Raw genomic sequence first — 6,777 nt, forward strand, 5'->3', positions numbered from 1 at the left:
ATGCTCCCTTTTTGGTTTATTGACCATTTAAAACGCAATAACAACAGAGAAATGTTTTTAAAATAATGGAATCACTCCGGGAAACACCCCCCCCCCCCACACACACACAAATTACTCATTTAGAGCATTCCGATATTACAGATTACACCGTTAGTTAAACGCCGCAAAAAGTACCTCAAAACTGTATATTACAGCATCAAAAGATGCTTAAAGTTATTGAAAGCTTGCCCAAAGCTCTATAGAATATTTATTTTATGTTTTTAAATAAAAAAAAACCCACAGAATTCAAATGAAGGCTAATTCATATCTTTCATTTACAATATTCCGAAACAAAGTTGAAAAAAGTTTCTAATACATTCTAAAAAAAAAATGATAATTTCTGATTATTCATAGCTGCTTATTTTCATTTATCGCATTCATGCTAGACAAATCCTACATTTGATTCATACATGATAAATATCACATTTGATTCGTGAAAGATAAACATTACATTTTATTCATGCTAGATAAACACCACATTTGTATAAAATCCATGAGGCTAATGTTAAGGCTTAAAGATAATTTGACATTGCTGTGCGATAAAACTGAGGAGCCTACTCATGACTTCCTTGATGTTTTTGGGGAACCCTTCGGAGACGTTTTTAAATGAGAGTGCGCAGCAGACTCACTTTTATTTCGTCGCAAGGGTGAAATACCATTCTGCTGCTTTGAATCACTAGTTCTGTGGTCTGCTTTAAGGAGACCATTTAAATCTATTTTTCTTGCGTCTGAAGATTTTCGTAATAATTTTTCAACAGCAGATTCGTTATCATTGTCCTTTTCATTGCACAGTGGAGATTTCACACTTACAGCTTTACGTGGTCTTTGTATTGTTCCGTCACACGTATTACTTCTCTCCCTTGGATGGCGTAATATTCCTTCCGGATGTAAATGCGAATGTAGATCATCTTTTGACCTTGTCGTTTGGCCACTAGGGACCACTAAATTTGAAGCAAAATGAACGCTCATGTGTGGTTTTTTGTACGTACTTGTATCGATAGTATTGCTTCTTTCCCTTGGCGGTAAAATATCTTCGTCATCGTGTTGACATTCAAATAAAGCTTCCCTAAATTCCTGTGAACCTCTTGGCACATACTTGTCTAGAACATGCAAAGTTTTACTAGTGTCCAAATCATTTAAAGCTTTTTCAATTGTATTGACCGCATCCGTGCTCATTGTGTTCTCTGTTCATATAACAAATCAACCGCACATATTATTTTCTCCAAGATTTCAAGTTATAGTTCATCAATCAATAGTGGATCTGTAAAACTAAAAGTTAAAACATATAAATAGATAAAATCTGATAGCAAGTTATCACACTAAAGCCTCAAAACTAAAACTTAATGAACTTCTCAAAATGATTAAGGCCGTTGACTTTTAATAGTTTAAATAACGCTTGACAGTCTCTTGAAGTCGTTGTTGTGATCACATCTTACATCAAAAATGCAATATACTTATGGTTACGTTAGGGTCATCAAAATCTCATTTAAAATTGAATAAAATACCCAATAAAAGTTAATGAGGCCATATAAATTAACTTCAAGTTTCAGAGCGTCAAGTATGTAATGTAACAAAAGATTAGATACCTATGAATTATAGATGAAGGCATTGTAAAAGACGACCTGTTATCGATGTTTTACAGTTAATCAACATTTTGCGCTCCATGTATAGATTAAATGGTTTTTACGAATAATGACTGAAAAGGGCGTATTTTTACAAATTAAATACTTCCTTGAGTAATGAAAATCGTTAACAAGAACGAATGTAAATGATAGTTTGTCTTTTTGTATCTTGATGTATTTTGTAAAGTGACAGATATCATAATATCTAGAAATGAAATGAAATAAATTAATCTAATACCGTATAGAAAATTGTTAAGAAATTTCATCTAGATACTCTACTTATGTATATCAAATAGGAATGATGACTTTTTAAACATGAATATGAATTTAATACAATACTTCTGAACAAATATTTTGGATCACGTTGGAGATTTTGACACTCGAAATTTTTAATTTAAAATTATATGGCATAATGCATTGCTACTTACGATTTTAATCCATTGTCCATTAGTATTCCGGCGGTTAAAATTAAGGACAATTTCAAAAGATTTTTTTCATTTGCTTTGCAATACAAAGTTGTAATAAAGAATAATAAATAAATATCCGAATTGACATGAATATTAACACAGTTAAAGTTAAAGGTATTTATTACTTACATGTATCAATGACCCACATTTCGTTATTTAGTTATGAGTGTAATACCTTGGAATTATTTAAAACGTAAATCAATTTGTCCTATCGTACATCCTGATATCCTTCAAAATATTAAAAATTATTAGTATGTATCCTCATAAATTCACATATATGACAATTTTCCCACAAAGCAGTCAAGTATATTTAAATCCTTGGGTAAATACACCCGTTTCTGTTATCTCCACCCTTACAGTGTCTTTCCACTATTTAGACATAAGACGTTCAATCCATACAGTGGAAGTGTTATAAACCATCATCAAACACTCACTGCAAACCTGTGTTTGGAAAACGATCTTCAATACTTTCTCTTCTAGTCAATTAAACTTTCATTTAAACCAACTAACCGAAAAGTAAACACTACTCTCATAAGTCATTAAAATAGTACATGCAGGTAAAATGGAATTATTCGTACAAACATCTCGTAATTATAGTATTATTTTATTTAAATTTCCGATTGTCGCACTACAAATACTGGTAAATGTTCAAACTTTGATACCAATCAGTTAGTCGTGTCTTATTTCAACGAGTTCGTCGCCTTTTATTAATATGTCAACTAAGTTGAATAATCGTCCTGGGCTATATTTCATATGGTATATCTATTTACGTATGTGAATTGAACTGTTTAGTTAAACAAAAGGACTACCTACGACTACCTTTATTTCTGAAACAAAACATGTCACATGTGCACATTTCAATGTGTGTTCTTACTCTTACAAACTCGTCAAGCCTTTAACCATTTTTAAACTACTAAAAGTGAAAACCATTAGATGTCCAATGTTAGTTCCTGACTTTTATGAACTTGTTTAAAAGCTTCAATTTATTTAAATACCAAAAAGGTATTGAACCAGGTTAGTTATTGTTCTCGTATTTCACAACCACCAGGACACATATACTGGAGAGTTGTCTCATTGGTACTTTGTCCTATTATGATTTACTTTTACAAATTGTGACTTGGATGGAAAGTTGTCTCATTGACACTCATATCACATCTTTTAAAATAAAAGATTTGTTGACAGAAATAATTGAAGATGTGGTAAGAGTGCAAATAAGACAACTTTCTATCCTAATCACAATTTGTTAAAGTTAATCATAATAGGTCACAATAGGTCAAAGTACGGCTTTCAACACTGAGCCTTGGCTCACACCGAACAACAAACTGTAAAGAGTCCCTAAAATGACAAGTGTAAAACCCTTCAAACAAATACACGTTTTAATTTAACGTATCTATTTTCGGTAACTTTGATTTACCCTGTTAACACACATATAATTTATCCATTGCAGGGCAAGTTATTCTTACATGTCAATCACATTTTACTAATTAGCTAGTTGTATAGGATTGTAACTATCATAGTAAAAAATCAACCCGAGATGGATTTGGTTATTCTTTAAAGATTTTTACAAATAAGACAACTAACTATAAGAGACCAAATGACAAAGAAGTTGGCAATTATAGGTCACCGAACGACCTTCAAAAATGAATAAAACCCATACCACATAGTCAGGTATGCATCATTGGGTTGGTGTTAATGATGGACCCTGACTCAATGAGATATTGATTGGTGTTAATGATGGACCCTGACTTCATGATATATTGATTGGTGTTTATTATGGACCCTGACTCCATGAGATATTGATTGAATCTCATTTCAAGGAATTCATTTAGCCGATGCTAATCGGCTCGAGGGTCGTCAAAATAGGTTAAATATAAATAGGGATTAATTAAAAGTACAAGTTATACACGCATAATTAAAGCAGTATGTTAAAGTTTTCCAACAATCAAAGTTAGAAAAGAAAAATATTATTTATGTGTATACTATCGACCTGAAAACTAAAAAACAATAAAAGTGCAGTTCCTTTTTTGTTATCTTGGAATTGACAATGAGCCTCACACACAGCCATCCTATATACTTTTTGTCGAGCCTACGACTTTTGTCGAAGAAAGATCCACATAGGGATAGTGATCCGGCGGCGTAGGCGGCGTTAGCTAACTTCTTTAAAAAAGCTTTATATTTTAGAAGGAGGAATACTTGGATGCTTCATACTTTGTATATGGATGCCTCATGTAACGAAGTTTCCGTCAGTCAGTGTTAATGATGGACCCTGACTCCATGATATATTGATTGGTGTTAATGATGGACCCTGACTCCATGAGATATTAAACTATTCAATTTATAATGCTTTTGTATTGATCAAAATGAAATAAAAAGACATCTTCTCCGTTATCGAAAAAATCATTTTGGTATTGTACTGATCCCCAGGATGTAACTTTTTCAAACAATGATACAGGTGAAAAAGTTTTGAATGTTCTGTTTATGTCCTTCAATTCCGTTTCGATGCTTCTCAACAACCTCCGATACTTTTAACTTGTGGCCAAGGTTATCTTTACAGTTTGTTAAATCTTTATTTAATTATATAGCAATTTTCGTCTTACTTCATTCAGTTTGAAAAAAAGAAGTATTTCGCCAGCTGCTTTATATTCCGTTTCGACCTTTTACGCACTGTTCTATTATACCGACACCTCTGATTCTCAATCTTTATGATATATAGAATGCAAAATGCTTTATTATTTTTTTTGGAAGTCCTGCGGGCTGTACAACTTTATAGGTTTAGTTGACAATCACTGATTTTTTCTAAAGACGTTTCTGAATATTTATCTGTTTTTTTTAGCAGATTATTTGTTTATAGTAAAGTATAAAGTTAAAACGGAAAACAACCCAGGTATTTACAGAATAAACGACATTAAAACTTAACCGTAGACTGTCGTATATGTAGCACCTGCACACGAATGTTTTTTTTATATTTACATTAGCTATTCTGATACATAAACTTGTCTCCCGGAACTTTGTTTCCTTTCCTATTCCTCTACCAGATTCGATTATTGTTATGGACAATCTTACATTGTTTACTGTTTGTATATGACTTCTCTTTAACAGTCTATGACCTTAAGATTAGCCCAATTTCAGTGGTAGCTTAACAGCGATCATTGGTTTGAATGTTTAAGACTATTGTACACATATAGAGGAATTTAGAAAAATATAATGATTTTTACACTTCAATCATATGAATCAGTAAGTTTATTTTTTATCTAGATTACCAAGCGATTTGACTATGCTAATATTTACTTACTCGTTATTAGGGTATTGGACAACTTTTTATTTGTTCAAACACAAAAAAGGATCATAGGTTATCTAGTATTATGGTGACATATAAAAATTATTTGTCAGTTTGAAGCAGAAAAGTCTACTAGCTTACCTAGCTTATCAGAAAAAGATGATAGAAAGTTGTTACTTTGCTGTAGCACAGGTACGCGTACTCTCTAAAACTTTGTATTCTCACGTAGAACTGTCCGATTGTAAATAAACGTTTGTCTTTCCTGATGATTGTTTTTGAGATTTATTAATTTTGCTGTCATTTGATCCTTAGAAAATATGAAATAAATTTTTATCGCAGTCATGCACGAATAAAACAGAATTCGAAAAACTTCAACAAAAAATATGTATTATATCATAATCTTACAGAGCACCTGGGATAATCCCAGTCTTTGGTATGGTTCGTGTTGATTTTAATGTTTTGCGTAGTGTTTTACGTTTTCCGGCCACTGCCCCTCCCAATATATATCTTGTGATTGTTTAATATCCGTTGGTCTCTACTTCCTAACCTTAAAGGAAATAATCAATTGAAACAAGTAATAATTGTACAGGTATACAATTTCATTTAAAAAATATAATAGACATAAATTAAAAAAAGAGAATTTCACCAAGAGAGCTCACGTTTAAAAGAGCCATGATCGTGTGAAATGTTCATAGCTTAATATGAGCAGACGAAATGAACCTTTGTTTACTTGGACAACAAATAACTCTGTAGAATAACTATGCATAAAAGGATATATAAGTGTACTACAAATCGCACTTAAGTAATAACCCTACTACTAAAACTAGGATTTATACTAGTACGATTACTTTTGATAAACTAATAGATACCAGAATTACAATTTTGTACGCCAGACACGCTTTTCGTCTACAAAGACTCATTAGTTTCGCTCGAAAAAAAAAATTAAATGGCCAAATAATAAAAATAAACAAACTGAAAAGCACTGAAGACACAACATCCCGAAGGTTTTTTTCGCAAATACAACTGAGGTAGTCTATTTACGAAATAGAATGCCTTAATATTTCGAAAAGAAAAAACCGTAAGTTTAATTCCTTAAAATGTTCTGTACTAAGTCAGGAATATGGCAATTGTTATGAATAAGTTCGTTTCTATGTATGTCGGCGTTTTTGTTTCTTTTGCAGTTCAGTGTTTCTGTTGTTCCGTTGTTTATCTCTTATAGTTTATTTGTTTCCCTCAGTTTTAGTAACCCGGATTTGTTTTCCCTTAATCGATGTTTGACATTTGAACAGCAGATACTACTGTTGCCTTTATTTGTAAACAATTTGTTTATGATTATGAACATATCAATGATAACTGATGTCAACACAGAAGT

General features: G+C 31.9%; 1 long non-coding RNA gene across 1 annotated transcript; it reads right to left on the reverse strand.

The window, feature by feature from the left end:
- Positions 1–284: 284 nt before the first annotated feature.
- On the reverse strand, positions 285–3,016 carry LOC143047175 (uncharacterized). The gene is made up of 2 exons (XR_012969428.1): positions 2,258–3,016; positions 285–1,308 (listed from the first exon to the last, which is right to left on the reverse strand). It is a non-coding gene; the product is annotated as an uncharacterized LOC143047175 (long non-coding RNA).
- Positions 3,017–6,777: the final 3,761 nt, after the last annotated feature.

The sequence above is a fragment of the Mytilus galloprovincialis genome, chromosome 1 (assembly GCF_965363235.1).
Source record: "Mytilus galloprovincialis chromosome 1, xbMytGall1.hap1.1, whole genome shotgun sequence".
In the NCBI taxonomy this organism is placed as follows: domain Eukaryota; kingdom Metazoa; phylum Mollusca; class Bivalvia; order Mytilida; family Mytilidae; genus Mytilus; species Mytilus galloprovincialis.